General features: G+C 39.8%; 1 protein-coding gene across 1 annotated transcript in view; it reads right to left on the reverse strand.

The window, feature by feature from the left end:
- Nucleotides 1-16781, reverse strand: part of LOC308393807 (uncharacterized protein) — an 810936-nt gene that overhangs the window by 152233 nt on the left and 641922 nt on the right. The window lies entirely within an intron of this gene.

Genomic DNA, 16781 nt, shown 5'->3' on the forward strand with positions numbered 1-16781 from the left:
CTATAAAAGTAACACTGGCCTTTCCATGAGAGAAACTTGAAGTACAGTATGCATGTTGAGGTTAATGTTTGTTTAATATGTTTTTGCTACTATGTGAAGATGTGATGTTATTAACAACACAGAATAGACAGAAATAAAGATTTTCATATCTCTTGGAGTTTTATGAAGAGTTTGTTGGGTTGTTCTTCTTTGAATGTGTGGATCGATGCTTCTGCGATTTATATCTTAATCCTTCAATTTGTAAAAAACATTTTGAATTCCGTTTGAGAAGATAAATGAAGGTTCTTGCGTTCAAGTGGAGGCTCTAGCAGACTGAGAAAGTAACTGCATAACTGGTCAAAGGAGCTTGTAAAGAAAAGCGTCTGGACTTCTTTAAGTTACTTGAAGACGTTTCACCTCTCATCCGAGAAGCTTCTTCAGTTCTAAGGTCAAATGGTGGAGAGTCCCAGATAACTGCATAACTGTGTTATTCCTGCACCCATAGCAGCAAGTAAGTGAAGGCAGTGAGGAGCGCTGATGAGTTCTCAGATCACTCAGTCAGTCTCTGAGCGTCACCTTTATTGTGATCGCGCACTTTAAGCTTTCATGCCTGTATTTTTGCACAATTGTGATAATACTGTATTGAAAGAAATCTGTGCACAGACGAACATGGGGTGGCTTTGCTCAGGTAGTAGAGGAAGGTGCTTCAATCCCCGTCTGCATGCCAAATATCCCTGGGCAAGATACCAACCCAGAGTTGCTCTCCGAATGTGTGTGAACATTACACAGAAAGTGCTTACAGAGAAAAGTGCTTGCGTACACCTGAATGAGGCAAGTTCTTTAAAGTGCTTTGAGTACTATATAAGAACCAGTCCATTTACATCGCCAAAGCACTCAATACTCTCTTTACGAAGTTCTCTGTAGTTTGTTTCTCCAGCACCATATTTGACCGCGGTCAAGTGAGCCCTCACTTACGACCACACAGTCAAGCCAGCCGCACCTAAAATGTTGTTGCACTATTCTTATGCATATTACGGTACGGGTGCCGACTGGCTTAGAAATGCAGTCTTTTGTGTCCTGACCAGAGATGGGCAGTAACGCGTTACTTGTAATCCGATTACTTTTTTCAAGTAACAAGTAAATAAGGGATTAGATTAGATTACCGTTACTTTCCCGTAGGAACGCTGCGTTACTAAAACAGTGATTTTTTTGCGAGAATGTCTCATGACAGTGACGTAAGCAAGTGCAACGTCCGTGACAACAGCTGTGTGCAGATCAACAATGGATAATATATCGAGTGCGGGAGAGAGTATGAGCGTGCAGCGTTTAAAGCGTGGAAGTACTGACCTTACTTTGAGTTTGATTCCATAAAAAGTGACAAAAACATTAGTGTCCGTTGTGCGTGGGAAGAAAACTTCTTTTTACGGCGAAAAAACCCCCTAAACTTCCAAGCAAGCACCGAGTGCGCTACGACGTAATGGGAAAGTCACAGAGAAACTCGCGGATTCTTCAACTGACCGCGGCACACCTGCACCAGGGTAAACCTCCGCCTACCCTACTCCTGCTTTACAGGTGAAAATAGAGCCAAAGGACCGCTAGTCTTTGATTTTATTTATTTTCTGCTGTGTTTTACTTGCATCTATTTGAAAGAGTGAGTGTAAACACAAAAAATATTTTATTTTATGTGCTGGAATGGGCAGAAAATAAGTTTAAATATTAAACAAATTTCTTCCAGTCAGAGAATGTTGCATATAATTCAATTTTTGCTTGATGCATAAAGTTAAAAGATTAAAACTAATTAAACAAGTTTTAAAAAGAGAGACTTTTCCATTTGATTACATTTTATATGATGAATTATGCAGAAAAAGTAGAATTGGGCTGAAAGATCTATCGCTTTATCACCTATTCAGGTTGTAAATCGTGTTTTTTAAAAGTAACTAAGTAATTAATTACTTTTGAAAATAAGTAATCAGTAAAGTAACAGGATTACTTTTTGGGGGAAGTAATCAGTAATTAGTTACTGATTACTTTTTTCAAGTAACTTGACCAACACTGGTCCTGACACTATTGTACTTCACAATCCACTCCCAGTTTTGGTTCATCTCCACTTTTCCACTTTTTCCACTCCACCCTGTGATCCACAGCCCAAATTACTGTACGATTCAGAGAAAATTAACAGTAAAATTTACCCAATTTACTGTACTGTACTCTATATTTTCTCATATTTGAGTTCAGATTACAGGAAAACTGTAAGAGGTGACACTGATATCTCACTAGATTCTGACTCTGGGTGACCCCCACACACCCAAGATTACTGTACGGTTTCTGAGATTGCTTTGTTAACCCTCTCAAGGCAGGCGTTGCAGATATGCAACAGTTAAAAGCTAACAACCTGATCACCCCACATACATATTTCATGAGTTTTTTACTCAGAAGTACCACTGCAGGTATTCTTTTGTGCATTAGCAACAAAAACTTAATTTGAGCCTGAGAGGGTTAAGCATGAGTATGACAAAGGCTAAGAAAATATACTGCCTACAATAATATCAAATTTAAACAACAAATTACAAAATTGCCACACCTGCTGTTATTGCCAGGTGTTCGATAGAGCATTATTTAGTCATAAAAAATACATATCACTGAAATATCATCAGTAAAAGAAACACTCTGTCATGGTCCTGGGTCAGTGACCCAGTGCTTTTAGTTATCATTTTCTAGTTTATTATGATGATGATGATTATTATTATTGTTTGAGTTCTATGTGTGATATTCGGTCTGCCTTTGAGTCTGTGTCTCTGTCTGTCTATGGTGTCACCCCATCTGTTTGTGAAGCTGTCTGTTTAGATCTGTGTCTTGTTTGGTTCCCCGTGTCTGAGTTTCCTGTTTTATTGTGAAGGTCTCTGTCTGATGTGAGTATGTTCAGTTACATTTCCCCTGTCCCATCAGCTCTGATTTCTCCCAGCTGTGTTGCCCTCCTGTCTCTCATCCCCTGATTACTGGTGTGTGTGTATTTAAGCCCTGTGTGTTCTCCTGCATGTTGCCGGTTTGTCTGTATTACTCAGTGTATCCACCGTGCCTGCTCCTTGCTTTTCATCGTCATTCTCCTCTGCTCGTTTTCAATCAGGATTGTGCTCTGTAGTTTAGTTGTTTCCCAGTTTAGTTTAGTTCGAGCCCCGTTTGCTGTTTGTCCACATTCTTTTTGTGTTCAATAAATCACCTTCACTTCTCCACGACTGCCTGTGATTGGATCCTCATTTATTCCGCACGGCTCGCCTCGGCAGCCGTGACACACTCACTATGTAAGACATGTTAGCAAATTCAGTTAATAAATAATGTATCAAATCTATACAGATGTTTGAAGGTATATTGCAAAGCATGTTTGTTTCTTATGGCTTACAAATGTGTTTGCCTTTAACATAATTTACATTTTATTTATACAGTTTCACAGACGAAACAAAATAGGTTTCCTGAACTGTTCTTCGTGGCCTAATTTTGAATCCTTCTGAGGGGGATGCATTATCCATGAAGGTGGGCAATTTGTTCGTCGATCTCTGACCCTCGCTGACTCTGACGCCTCCTAATTCTGCTTCCAGCCTCGCTGATTAATTTGTTGTCACTGATGCTGTCACCAGTTGTACACAACATCTCTGTTTGTCCACCAGTCTAATCTGTAATTCAGGTGAACCCAGAATTACCTGCATCTTTGTAATGTTTCAGAAAATATACACTATATGTTGATGGGCTTTGTCCCACTTTTCTTTCCTTTATAAGTAAGAATCTCTGTGGTTTTAATGACAATTCATATACAGATTGTGGAGGACATTTTATTCAACACTCAAAAAAGTTCCTCACCAGCAGACTGTAGTACAATTTCAGCCCACAGTTAATAAACCCATCCAATGCAGCGTTATCAGAGAAATTATGCAAGTGTTATGTTTGTATGTACTGGTAATCTGTTTATCATTTATCATGATTCCTGCTCTGATGATTACTTTCTTCTCCTTCTGTAATTTTAACAGATAAAGGATGTTGAACATTAAGCTCCAAACAGGATGAATGAGGAAGACCACAGAGGAGAATCGTGGATGTAGTGAAAGAATATATGCAGATGGTTTTTTTCATGGTGGAGGAGCAACTTCTGATACCATCTTAAAGAAAAAACACATAAAATTGAAGAGTAAAAATAATGACAACAATATGTCTAAATTTTTTATTAAGTTTTTAGAGCAAATGCAGTCTTGTCATGGTCAGAGTTGCCCACTCATATTTAACTAATTCAAATACAATTACTCCATTTAAATGCTTATGTTCTAATAAAAGGCATCGTTTAATACTTCTGCCATGACAACCCAAATAAATCAATGAGAGGGAAACGGGAAGATTAGTCATCAGGCAAGGTTTACTGTTCATTTACCATGCCTTGATAACAGTAAGCTTAACAAAAGAAAAATGTTGGCGACGAGAAAAGGTGTGCTGTCAAAACATCCTACCGTAGCGTAAATTTATAGTCTTGTCTATCAATCCGTGCTAACTTATCAGAATATGCTACCTTACGTGGTTAATGGCTCCGTTGTATAGGTAGCGTGTTCAGATGACCCAATCACACTATTAAAACATGCTTCCTGCTGGGATTTATATAGGTAGCATGTTCAGATGACCCAATCACACTATTAAAACATGCTTCCTGCTGGGATTTATATAGGTAGCATGTTCAGATGGCCAAATCACACTATTAAAACATGCTTCCTGCTGGGATTTATATAGGTAGCATGTTCAGATGGCCAAATCACACTATACATAACATAAGTGGTGGCTCGTCCGGGATCTTTGGACATTTTAGTGGAGACTGAATGTCAGTTTGTTTTGCTTTTAAGTGGGTGAGTGATGGTGTTCAGTGTAATTGAGCAAACTCCCTTTAGTGTGTTTCAGCTGGGTGACTGTGCTGCCCTTCCATCGAAGCACTTGTTTGTTGTTTTGCTTTATTGTTTTAGTTTGTGTTTGGTGGCTATCCTGGGTGGGGGTACGCTTCAGAGTTTGGTAGGAGACTATATCTCTGGTCTGCTGCCTGCTCTCGAGTTCGCGTTTAAAGTTGCCTCGAGCCTGGTACACCACTGAAGACTAGGGTAGGGAAAGTAAGGGATTTGTTGTTTTTAGTGTACTTTTGGTTTTGTGTTGTAGCAGGTCAGGTAATCATTTTGGGTTTGACTGTTGTGCTCTTTTGTGTTGGTCACATGTTACTTTTTGTGTGTTCAGTGTGGCAACTTCAGATCCTCATGTAGGGGCATCCATGCTTAAAGATGCCAACTTGCTTCAGAGGAACTTTTAATTTGTTTAGGGGTCCTAGAGGAACCCTTTTAAGGGAGGAGGTGTTACGTCCCTCTGCAGCTTCTAATCATCTCAGTGTTTTCAGCTGGTGCAATTGGCCACACCTAGTCAGGTGTGGATAAAAGCATACCTGAGGCAAGCTTCCCGGCAGTGCACTAGTCTTTGCCTTGGTGGCACCAGCCATTTTAGCCAACCTGGTTTTCCATTTTAGGATGAAACCTCTTCTCACCCACACTCTGCTATTCATCTCTGTTTTTATGTTGCGGCTTTTGAGCCGGGTCGTAACACTGAAGATTACAAAGATCAACATTAAGACCAGTCTGTGCATTCAAAGCAGTGACAGAAAAGAGTGTGGGGCATTAACCCCCACTCACTGAAATGGCATCCAAGATGCCTTCATAACTTTAAGAAAAGGAAAGAAAAAAGGCAATAAAATGCAACAGCCTTTAAATTTGGTTTTATTTGTAGAGTAAATGTAATAGCGTACATGTTAAATAAACATTTAATTCCCACGAAACATACTAATGATATGGCAGACATCGAAACAGGTAAAAGAAACAATCATATTTATTCATTTTCATTAATTTAAAATACCCTTTACAAAGTATATATATAGAAACATAATCCAACATATGTGGAAAAAAACAAAAAAAACTGACACCCTGCTTTAAACGCACATATATAAAAGTTACTCTTTTAATAATTTCTACTTTGTTGTCCTGATGACGCAGTCGTTCACCTGCATGTGGTGCAATCCAATTAGGCTGTCAGTAGTACTTCAGGTCTCCCAGCCCTTTGCCAGACAGGAGGAGACACCAACCCCCAGGTAACTCAAACAAAGATGTATTAATATAACATAAAACAGAGCTTTGACCTTGCAAGGTTAATATGTGTGCACGCCATATAAACATTGGAAGGTGTGATGGAAAAATGAATACATTTAATAAAGAAACAATATTGAACAATAAATGGAATATTTTAAAGTAGTGACTGTAAATTAAACTAAAGTGAATCAACGGGTGGTGAGGTGTGGAGCTTACCATGTGTGGCATGCCATCACACATGGCAACTGTCATGACCAACTCAGCGTGGAAACCTGAGATGAACCTAAAAAGTAGAAAACTCAGGGTTTTTTTTAAATAATTCTACTTTTTGTTGGCAGTCGCTGTCCTGATGACGCAGTCGTTCACCTGTGGGGGAGAAAACAAAACAAAATTGTCAAAAATGTTAAAGTTACAGTGAAACTTCAAATCCTTGTACAATTCAGTGGTATTTATACTGTAAACTTAATCCCTATGCTGTAAACTGACATGTAACTCTAGGAATCACTCATTTCAGCCACCTTTGCCACCATTTTCCACATTAATTAGAAGAAGAAATGAAATAAATGAATCGATTAGCTCAAAGAAATTCCACTGCAGACGAGTGTTTTGGTGGTTAAACTGCAAAGCAAGCCACGCACATGGTGCAGGCCACTTCTGTGGGCTCTCAGGGATTTATGTGACTAGTCGACTAATTGTCACTAGTCTGTATCAGACTTACCAGTCGTTCAATCTAATTGTTAACATTTTAATTGATGCCCAATGCTGGTACATTGTGTTCTAAATGTTAGGCAGCGATCTACCACCAGATGGTGCACTGTTGTTGAGAAATGCCATAAATCTATTAATCTACCCTGATCTTCTTGTTAACACTGAGATCGCAGATACACGCAGAGGAAATTAGTTTCCTGAGAGGTGGAAAACCTCTCCTTTAGGAGAGCAGTTAAGTCAATGGGGGAGGGGCTCAGAGTAGAGTCACTACTCCTTCACATCAAAAGGTGACAGCCACCTTGGCCAGGAGGCTGTTCCAGCTGGGCACGTCCTACCAGTAGGAGGCCCCAGCATCCTTGGTCATGCTAGCCAGTTTACATCCATCAGCTGTGGTCAGGAGTAGTCCTTCCTGCTGCCCCCACAACCTGACTAGAAAACGGCTGTATAATGTATTACCTGAATCATTCTCGCCACACTTAGACGTACTTTTAGATTCTCAAATGATTGTCATATTTTAATAGAACATCTTTTGTAGTAATGCATTTTCATTTGTATTTAACAGAATGTGATAAATGGTTTAAGATACCTCTGCGTCTAGTTTGACAGTTTCTATTAATCAGTTCTGAAAATCAACTCAATATCTGAATGTTCCTTAGTTTTACATTAGTTGGTTAGTCTAATTATTTCCCCCTCGATTAGTCGACTAGTAAATAAGACGCCAGGAACATCCCTACTCTTCAGACAAAATGTGAGTATGAATTACACACCAAGGTATTAAAATGGATATGGAGTATGGCTTTGGTTTACCATAAACAGCTGATGTAAGGACATCATTAAATTATCTTTTTTTCTTAAAGAAATCTACTTCATCATGTGTAATATTTTATATCATGTGTAAGTTCCATCACAACCTGCTGTGGTTTTATTTTGAAATGTTTTTATTGTTGCATGCTGCACCCAGTGTGAATGTAGAGATTTGTGAATTTCATCAGTAATAAATGTTTTTGGACCCTTTAAGGCTGAAAGCGTTTGTCACACTCATATCACAGACGTCTAACGTCATCTTGTTGGCCACACTAACTAAAGAACAAACAAACAAACAGCCCACCTGTAGCATTTCTACACATTGACCTCCACAGAAAAGTGTCAGTGTTAAAGGACCTACATGACATAAAGCAGATCATTGTAATGTTGTTGCACACTGTTGCAGTAATGAATGTCCTAATGTGTATATTGTCAATTAGGGCTGCCACAAACGATTATTTTGATAGTCGACTAGTCACCGATTATTTATGCGATTAGTCGACTAATCAGATCATCATCCACTGGACGTAAAACTACAGCTTATTGCACCAGCAGCATCTGCTCTTATATAACTATCATTAGCTTACAGCTTTAAGCTTTTAAGGTGCTAACTAAAAATAAAGACAAGATGATAGTTTATTCAATTTTAATGAAATTTGCAGATTGTTTCGGTAAAGTTTAATAAACTCCTTGCTATCTAAAATATAACAGGACACCGGAGTATAATCTCCAGCGTCTCACACTTCTGATAATCAGCTGTCTGCTTGACGTTTATTCAGCTGTGTAAAAACTATAACTTTAATCTCAGCCAAACCGATTTACTCAGGAACAAATAAAATACAAAAAAAAAAAAAAAAGCCAAACAATAACATTTTTAATTTATCTAAGTGACTCATATATATTTAACCTGAGTCGCGAAAGACGGCGGTGGGTTTGAAAACAATTTGCCGGGAGTCCGGTGTTCTCATGGCGCTAGTGAGCCTAGCCCCCGGCTAGCTATCGAGCTAGTGGGTAACAGACGTCTCCGAAAACGTCGGAGCGCTTTTGAAAATATGTGGTGTCCTGATAAACTGAGCCGATATTTGAGGTTTACACAGCTACATTCTCGCCTGAAAATATGTTAAACGTTTATTTTGTGACCCAGAAAGAATAATAAGAGTAATATTAAAACTAACTAGCTACCGCCATTGTTGGAAACTAAGCTGGGCCGCGCTATGAATTCTGGGACACAGCTGCTTCTTCTTCTTCGGGGTTTAACAGCAGCTGGCATCCTTGTACATGCTGTGCTGCCATCTTCTGTTTCAGTCCGTTATTACACTCTTAAATCCTGCTATTATTCCTGCGTCTTTTGCGATCTTACAAAGCTTCAAACGACACGTCGACTATTAAATCAGTCGTCGACGATTTTGATAGTCGACGTAATCGTGACTAGTCGACAAATCGTGGCAGCCCTATTGTCAATAATAATGTGGATACTCAAATTGCAACTCAGTCTGAAGAATCTAAAAACGGTGAGTCGAGATTTTTTACCTATTTTTTTGGAGAAATCATGGGTGACAATAAACAGGCAGTTGCTATGCTTCTACGTTTAATGATGATTACTTAACCTGACCTGCATCATTTTACACTCAGTGGTCACATCACATCTCACTGCTGTCAAAGAGTTCATTAAGTTGGCACAGGTCAGCAGTCCTCCTCCACCGCTCTCTGTCCCTTCAGCAGGTCGATGCCAGCACTTCAAGCTCTTTCAGTCAGAAACCTTTGCTGACCAGCCAGTCCTTCAGCTCATATCGAAGTGACCTTTGACCTTCACGGTCATGGTGATCACATTGACCTGTGTAAGCAGCTCTTTCCCCATCACCTCCTTCAGGTACTGCCTCACGTCCTTCTCTAGAGCCCGAATGTCACCCTCCCTTTTCCATATCAGCGTTAATTTCTGGTTGCTATTGGTTACATCAGTGTAAATCAGGATGTCGTGTCGGGAGCTGCAGATCATGTAGGGCAGAGACGAATTCGGGCAGATCCCGCAGTAGGCATCCAGCCTGATGGGGTAGGACCAGTGTGTTTAGGCAGAGTGGGGATCCGTGATGGTGGGATGAGCCGCTCAACAGCTGAACTCTTCACTCTTGGTAAGATGTTGAAACTGTTTTGGGTTCTAATCGTAGGAATAGACAGTTTTTAGGTTATATAAAAAACTTTAAATTGGTCTGAATTGATCATAATGGGAACAAGTTGTTGAAAAATCCTTCCTGAATATGCATCTGAACAGACCCAACAGAGCACCTCAGTAAAGGACTTTAAATTCTTATCACTACAAAATTTAATAACTGGGCAAAGGACAGACGCAACAATACTGATGATTACAACCTCACAAAGAAAACAGAATGTATGTTGTATCACTCAACACTAGAGGATATATTAGCTGTGTCAGTTGTTAGACTTGAAACAACAGCTTTATTGTCCACATTTTGACTTTAGTCTGTACAGTTTGTTCACTGACCTTCTGTCCCTCACTGACTCAAGTGCCTCCAGATTTGAACAGTGTTGGTCAAGTTACTTGAAAAAAGTAATCAGTAACTAATTACTGATTACTTCCCCAAAAAAGTAATCCCGTTACTTTACTGATTACTTATTTTCAAAAGTAATTAATTACTTAGTTACTTAGTTACTTTTTAAAAGCACGATTTACAACCTGAAGCGGTGATAAAGTGATAGATCTTTCAGCCCAATTCTACTTTTTCTGCATAATCCATCATACAAAATGTAATCAAATGGAAAGGTCTCTTTTTAAAACTTGTTTTATTAGTTTTAATCTTTTAACTTTATGCATCAAGCAAAAATTTAATTATATGCAACATTCTCTGACTTGAATAAATTAGTTTAACATTTAAACCTATTTTCTGCACATTCCAGCACATAAAATAAAATATTTTTTGTGTTTACACTCACTCTTTCAAATAGATGCAAGTAAAACACAGAGTCAAAGCATGACATCTCTCATGATCAGGGCTGGACTGGGACAAAAAAATCAGCCCGGGCATTTTGACTAGAGACCGGCCCACCAGGTATTATAGGAAAAACCATAAAGCCTTTGAATGAAAACAAACGTCGTTGTGACAGTGATGTACACTGTCTTGTTGGTACATATGTATCAATCTAATAAACTTAAACCTACACCATCCTCCCTATTCTGGTATTCTAAACAGTACTTCCTACAAAACTGCTCAAAGAAGTCCTGCCATTAATTAATTCTTCGATCTTAAATATGACCAACCTATCTCTAATGATCGGCTATGTACCACAGGCCTTCAAGCTAGCTGTAGTTAAACCTTTACTCAAAAAGCCATCTCTAGACCCAGCAGTCTTAGCTAATTATAGGCCAATCTCCAACCTTCCTTTCATATCAAAAATCCTTGAAAGAGTAGTTGTCAAACAGCTAACAGATCATCTGCAGAGGAATGGTTTATTTGAAGAGTTTCAGTCAGGTTTCAGAGCTCATCACAGCACAGAAACAGCTTTAGTGAAGGTTACAAATGATCTTCTTATGGCCTCTGACAGTGGACTCATCTCTGTGCTTGTCCTGCTAGACCTTAGCGCAGCATTCGATACTGTTGACCATAATATCCTATTAGAGCGATTAGAACATGCTGTAGGTATTACAGGTACTGCACTGCAGTGGTTTGTATCATATCTATCTAATAGACTCCAATTTGTTCATGTAAATGGAGAGTCCTCTTCACACACTGAGGTTAATTATGGTGTTCCACAGGGTTCAGTGCTAGGACCAATTCTGTTTACATTATACATGCTTCCCTTAGGCAGCATCATTAGAAGTGTCACGGTTTGCGGGGCAAGCCGTGTGGATTTGTAGTAGGACCAAAAGGACGGCAGTTCTGGTGCAGGTGGGTGTTTATTTATGATAGTGGGTCAATACAAACAGCAAGGGTGGCAAAACATGAAACTAGAAACCTAAACTGGGTAAACTAATAAGACAAACCAGAAACGAAGATGCAGGGAGGTCCGGGGAAATACATACGGGGAGCCGCAGGGAGACCGAGGGGAAACAACACAGACGAACCAGCGATTACTAAGACAGAAAATACAACTTAAATACACTCAGAACACAGGGAGATTACACACAGGTGGGAGACACAGCTGGGAGTGATTAACATGACGAGACCAGGGAGGCAAACTGAAAACACTCACATAAGACGCAGACCTTCACAATAAAACAGGAACACACGAGGGGGGGGAACAGGGTAAACACCAATTAGAGAACAGAACCAAAATCGCGAAGAGAAAACACAAAACGCTGGGTCAAAAGGACCCAGGATCATGACAAGAAGACATAGCATACATTTTCACTGCTATGCAGATGACACCCAGCTCTATCTGTCCATGAAGCCAGATAACACACACCAATTAGTTAAACTGCAGGAATGTCTTAAAGACATAAAGACCTGGACGGCCGCTAACTTTCTGCTTCTTCATTCAGATCAAACTGAGGTTATTATACTCGGCCCTGAAAATCTTAGAAATATGGTATCTAACCAGATTCTTACTCTGGATGGCATTACCTTGGCCTCCAGTAACACTGTGAGGAACCTTGGAGTCATTTTTGACCAGGACATGTCCTTCAATGCACATATTAAACAAATATGTAAGACTGCGTTCTTCCATTTGCGCAACATCTCTAAAATTAGAAATATCCTGTCTCAGAGTGACGCTGAAAAACTAGTTCATGCATTTATTACTTCCAGGCTGGACTAGTGTAATTCATTATTATCAGGATGTTCAAAAAGCCTTCAGCTAATCCAAAATGCTGCAGCAAGAGTACTGACAGGGACTAGAAAGAGAGAGCATATTTCTCCTGTTTTGGCTTCCCTTCATTGGCTTCCTGTTAAATCCAGAATTGAATTCAAAATCCTGCTCCTCACATACAAGGTCTTAAATAATCAGGCCCCATCTTATCTTAATGACCTTGTAGTACCATATCACCCTATTAGAGCACTTGGCTCTCGCTCTGCAGGCCTACTTGTTGTTCCAGAGTATTTAAAAGTAGAATGGGAGGGAGAGCCTTCAGTTTTCAGGCCCCTCTTCTGTGGAACCAGCTTCCAGTTTGGATTCAGGAGACAGACACTATCTCTACTTTCAAGATTAGGCTTAAAACTTTCCTTTTTGCTAAAGCATATAGTTAGGGCTGGACCAGGTGACCCTGAATCCTCCCTTAGTTATGCTGCAATAGACATAGGCTGCCGGGGGATTCCCATGATGCATTGAGTTTTTCCTTTCCAGTCACCTTTCTCGCTCACTATGTATTAACAGACCTCTCTGCATTGAATCATATCTGTTATTAATCTCTGTCTCTCTTCCACAGCATGTCTTTTATCCTGTCTTCCTTCTCTCACCCCAACCGGTCGCAGCAAATGGCCGCCCCTCCCTGAGCCTGGTTCTGCCGGAGGTTTCTTCCTGTTAAAAGGGAGTTTTTCCTTCCCACTGTTGCCAAAGTGCTTGCTCATAGGGGGTCATATGATTGTTGGGTTTTTCTCTGTATCTATGAAGCGCCTTGAGGTAGGGCTGCTCAATTAATCGAATTTTAATCACGATTACGATCTGGGCTTTCAACGATCATTAAAAATGACTGAGCCGATTATTAGCCCCTCCCTCATTTATCCGCGACACCTTAAAGGCCGGTCCGTGAAAATATTGTCGGGCATAAACCGGTCCGTGGCGCAAAAAAGGTTGGAGACCGCTGATTAAGAGGACCCGAGGGAAGCTCGGAAAGCTAAGCAGAAGTTATTTGGAGAGTGACTGCCGTTGGTTGAAAAGAGAGTTAAAAAAAAAAAAAAAAAAAACTTCAGTGGTGTTGCACACTATTTTATATTATTTTTTTAAAGTCATTGTTAACCCTTTAAAGCCGGTCAGAGCAGCACGCTCCGTTTTGCGTAACTATTTTTAAATCCCTGTAGAACCTGAACCGTGTAAGCTAGCGCAATAATTTGTTTTGCATATGAAACCGGAGGAGTTGTACTTACATCTGATGCCATCAGCTTGTCCTCGGTCACGGTTTCCTTCCACATATACTGTCATGGTCCTGGGTCGGTGACCCAGCGCTTTTAGTTATCATTTTCTAGTTTATGATGATGATGATTATTGTTTGAGTTCTGTGTGTTATATTTTTGATCTGCCTCTGAGTCTGCATCTGAATCTGTCTGTTTAGTTCAATGTCTTGTCTGGTTCCATGTATCTGAGTTTCCTGTTTTATTGTGAAGGTCCGTGTCGTATGTGAGTGTGATCAGTTTACGTTTCCCCTGTCCCGTCAGCCCAGATTCCTCCCAGCTGTGTTGCCCTCCTGTCTCTCATCCCCTGATTACTGGTGTGTGTATTTAAGCCCTGTGTGTTCTCCTGCCTGTTGCCGGTTCGTCTGTGTTCCTCTGTGTAACTCTGTGTTCCACGGTGTCCTCGGCCTCGTCTGCGTCTCTCTGCTATTCATCATCCGTTGTCATATGCTCCCAGGTCTGTTATTTTAGTTCTCCCAGTTTAGGTGTCTTTAGTTGTTTGTTATGCCCCACTGTTTGTTTGCCACTACACCTCTGTAAATAAAACCACCGGTATCTCATCCACTGCCTGCATCTTGGGTCCTCCTTCTATATCCACACGGCTCGCCTCGGCAGCCGTGACATATAGCTTTGCAAAAATTGCATAAAAAGCGCTTGCAGGAACAAAAACATAATATTCCAGAAACACGCTTTGCCGATCCTATCAGCTGTTCGTAACACTTCCCACAGTGAAATGATGCACATGCTGTTTTCTTTGCAAATTTGCATCATAGGATTGTTTTTTGTTTTTCCTGCAGTATATAAAAATTGGTGTATCTCCAAAATAAAACTATGAAGACACTCAAAATAAATTTCCTGTGGTGGGAAACTATTTTTTGCAACTTTATTGTATTTAAAGTTTTGAGGGATAAACCTCTTAAATTTCTCCAAGTAGAAATATATGTAAACAAAACAAAAGCGATTTTCAATTTTTTTTTGTAGTTTATTGCACTTTTTTGCAATTTATGTAATTACTATGGACTTAATGCATACATATTATTAAAATATGGGCTATAACAGTTGTATTGATGTATAGCAACTTGAAATGCTCCCACAAATGGCACTACAGCAAGTAAAAAAAAAAAAATAAATAATATAAGCTCTGGTGGACTTGGTTCCATAGTAGGTCTTAAAGGGTTAAATAAATATCGTCAAATAATCGTGATCTCAATTTCAGTGAAAATAATCGTGATTATCATTTTTGCCATAATCGAGCAGCCCTACCTTGAGGCGACTTATGTTGTGATTTGGCGCTATATAAATAAAATTGAATTGAATTGAATTACTTAGCTGAAACCCAAAGACTGCTTGGTTGAGTTAACTTCCTGAACTATCTACACCAAAAGAACAAATCCTTTAAAAATATGATCCTGGTTCCAAAAATATGGGGTAAAGATAAGAAGGGAGGAGGGAAAGAAGAGGAACTAGGAAAAAGATGAGAGTATAAAAAGTAGACCAAGCCTGGACTTAACCTCTGCTAACTCCTAATGAGCTCAGTAAAACTGCTGAGGTGGTTCAGGGAGGATTTCACAGCAGGCTGTTTGCACATCCCTGGATTTCAGACATCCACTCTTCCACTATTTATGGGCGTGACTATGTGCAGCGCTTCAGCTGCTGAACTGCGCAGTTTGATTGCAATTCTCTGTGAGGTTGTGTGACGAGAAAGAGCCCGTTCTTCTTAAATATTCCACGTGGCCAGTTTTTAATCGTAAATTAGGATCATGTGCTGTGGCTTTAACAGCTTCACGTGTGGAATTTTAAAGACACTCTGAGACAATATCTGTAGATCATGTTGTTGTGTTACAAGTCAATATAGAATCAGAGCAATGTTTTAACTTCTTTTGCTGAAATAATCTACCAGTGTTAAAAAGTGACATGCCAGTTGCTCTGATGTCCGCTGATCAAACAGTGTATAAAAAGTATAAAAAGTAGACGTGTTTTGACAGGTTAGAACGTTAAAGCTTACCAACACTAATTGTGCCTGTCCAGTAAATAATAGAACTATTTCTGAATGAAATAAGCCTGTTGTTGGGCAGCATCTTTCATTCTTTCACTATTAAGAGTTTAAAACTAAAGACGACTTGAATAATTTTGACTCACATAATGAAAAGAGAGGTTTGTTTTACTTACCCTGAAGGCTCTGAGGACTGCTAATGGGTCATCAGTTGTGAGTCTCTGCAGGAGTGCTGGCCAGCAGCGATGAGCCATAGGCAGCAGTTCATTTTCCCTCTCACTCAGCACCTGAACGCACAACTCCAGCACGTCTAGTACTGTTAAGGTTCAAAGTTGAGGAAGGAGAGTACACACCACCCATGGTCCAGAGGATCTTGGTCAAACAATGATTTTAATGAACACACGTGTGGGAAGACACTCTGTACGCAGACAGCCAGTAGTCCTCGACTTAATCAAAGCATGAACAGATATTTTATAGCATCAGGGTTTGTTTACTGACGCCCCTTCATGCGTCACCGGTACATTTTATACATAGATCAGATCAACACCATCATGACTTTTCACCCAGAAAATCATCTTCTATTTTCATGGCTTGGTACTTTCCGTTCTTGTCTCAAAGTGAATTGTTCCTCTTTCTTGTCTAGACATAACTAATCTCTCCTCTAAATAAATCTTAACTAATGTGTGTGTACGTGTTGACCTCACATGCTCTTTGTGTCACCTCTTCACTGTCTGTGTCTCGTCCTCAAATGCTCTTTCTCAATTCACCTGTTGCACTTCTGACCTTTTACCAGACCAGAGGCTCACTGAGACTATGTGTATGTCTTCTACTAAATAAATGTTTTAATCAAGAACCTCTACTTAAACCTTAATATAAAATGACCTGATATAAGTGTTTTGTAAGCATGTATTGCGATTCCTTCTATGGCTCCAAGTCACTTGCACAATAGATTGTCCGAACATCGCGCCGAACAAAGCTTCCGACCCCCAATTAATTGACCGAGCTCCAACTCTTTAATAAGCACAGATATGCATTGTGTATGAAATAGTCATAACTGCTTAAGGCCTTCTTAAAGCTATCTGTTACATT

The sequence above is a fragment of the Rhamphochromis sp. 'chilingali' genome (genome assembly GCF_963969265.1).
Source record: "Rhamphochromis sp. 'chilingali' genome assembly, chromosome: 1".
Lineage (NCBI taxonomy): Eukaryota > Metazoa > Chordata > Actinopteri > Cichliformes > Cichlidae > Rhamphochromis > Rhamphochromis sp. 'chilingali'.